We start from the raw sequence: 2,220 nt of genomic DNA on the forward strand, positions 1-2,220 counted from the left end.
CTTCGCCCCCGCCTCAGGATCCTCCCGCTGTGGCCAAGCCGCCAGCTTCGACGATCTCTCCTTCTCCAGCAGACATACGTGCCGCTGAAGAGGCCTTGCGTGAGGCCGAGCAATTTCGACTCATGTTCGACTCAAGTGACGAAGGTGTAGAGTCGGACAACACTGTCCCACAAAGCAAGGCTGCTTCGTCGTCTGCTGCGACTTCCAAGACAGCTGAGGCCTCGGGAGTAGTTTCTAAAGCAGGGCTTGCCCCTGTTGAAGCTGCTCCACCAGCCTCCGTGTCTTCAAAGCCGGATCCGACTGTTCCAACAGCTGCCGTGCCAAGTGATTCTTCAATGAGGAGTCAGACGACGGGCTGGACGACTCTGACGAAGACAAGGCTCCCATCCCAACGGACAAGGCCAGTACTTCGATGGCAGCTGCTGGTATCGGTGATGCGCCACCTCCCGACACTTCAACAGCTCTCAAGTCGACTCGTAGGTCGCTCTTCGGTCCGAAGGCATGGAAGCAAGCGGCCCAGAAGAAGCGCCAGAAGACTCGCCTTCTCTCTCCCGTCAAGTCGCGCCGACGTCATATGAATACTCGGTCTAAGTCTGTACCGTCTTCTCCTAGCTCATGATCGCCACCTCTTACACCAGCGTCTTCCTCAACTCCCGCCGCGGTTGACCTCAGCGGCGACCAGAGTGACGTGGACATGGTGGATGTTGATTCAAGTGGTGTCCCGGCGGTTCAAGAAACTGCCACCGAGTCTTTGGGTAAAGACGTGGACCCTGGGGATCACGACGATGTTCCTGGGCTTCCTGACACGCCTTCGCCCCCGCCTCAGGGTCCTCCCGCTGTGGCCAAGCCGCCAGCTTCGACGATCTCTCCTTCTCCAGCAGACATACGTGCCGCTGAAGAGGCCTTGCGTGAGGCCGAGCAATTTCGACTCATGTTCGGCTCAAGTGACGAAGGTGTAGAGTCGGACAACACTGTCGCACAAAGCAAGGCTGCTTCGTCGTCTGCTGCGACTTCCAAGACAGCTGAGGCCTCGGCAGTAGTTTCTAAAGCAGGGCTTGCCCCTGTTGAAGCTGCTCCACCAGCCTCCGTGTCTTCAAAGCCGGATCCGACTGTTCCAACAGCTGCCGTGCCAAGTGATTCTTCAATGAGGAGTCAGACGACGAGCTGGACGACTCTGACGAAGACAAGGCTCCCATCCCGGCGAACAAGGCCAGTACTTCGATGGCAGCTGCTGGTCTCGGTGATGCGCCACCTGCCGACACTTCAACTCCCAAGTCGGCTCGTAGGTCGCTCTTCGGTCCGAAGGCATGGAAGCAAGCGGCCCAGAAGACTCGCCTTCTCTCGCCCGTCAAGTCGCGCCGACGTCATATGAATACTCGGGCTAAGTCTGTACCGTCTTCTCCTAGCTCATGATCGCCATCTCATACACCAGCGTCTTCCTCAACTCCCGCCGCGGTTGACCTCAGCGGCGACCAGAGTGACGTGGACATGGTGGATGTTGATTCAAGTGGTGTCCCGGCGGTTCAAGAAACTGCCACCGAGACTTTGGGTAAAGACGTGGACCCTGGGGATCACGACGATGTTCCTGGACTTCCTGACACGCCTTCGCCCCCGCCTCAGAATCCTCCCGCTGTGGCCAAGCCGCCAGCTTCGACGATCTCTCCTTCTTCAGCAGACATACGTGCCGCTGAAGAGGCCTTGCGTGAAGCCGAGCAATTTCGACTCATGTTCGGCTCAAGTGACGAAGGTGTAGAGTCGGACAACACTGTCGCACAAAGCAAGGCTGCTTCGTCGTCTGCTGCGACTTCCAAGACAGCTGAAGCCTCGGGAGTAGTTTCTAAAGCAGGGCTTGCTCCTGTTGAAGCTGCTCCACCAGCCTCCGTGTCTTCAAAGCCGGATCCGACTGTTCCAACAGCTGCCGTGCCAAGTGATTCTTCAATGAGGAGTCAGACGACGGGCTGGACGACGCTGACGAAGACAAGGCTTCCATCCCGACGAACAAGGCCAGTACTTCGATGGCAGCTGCTGGTCTCGTTGATGCGCCACCTGCCGACACTTCAACAGCTCTCAAATCGACTCGTAGGTCGCTCTTCGGTCCGAAGGCATGGAAGCAAGCGGTCCAGAAGAAGCGCCAGAAGACTCGCCTTCTCTCTCCCGTCAAGTCACGCCGACGTCATATGAATACTCGGTCTAAGTCTGTACCGTCTTCTCCTAGCTCAT

The sequence above is a fragment of the Phytophthora infestans genome, genomic scaffold (genome assembly GCF_000142945.1).
Source record: "Phytophthora infestans T30-4 supercont1.164 genomic scaffold, whole genome shotgun sequence".
Taxonomy (NCBI): Eukaryota; Oomycota; class Peronosporomycetes; order Peronosporales; family Peronosporaceae; genus Phytophthora; species Phytophthora infestans.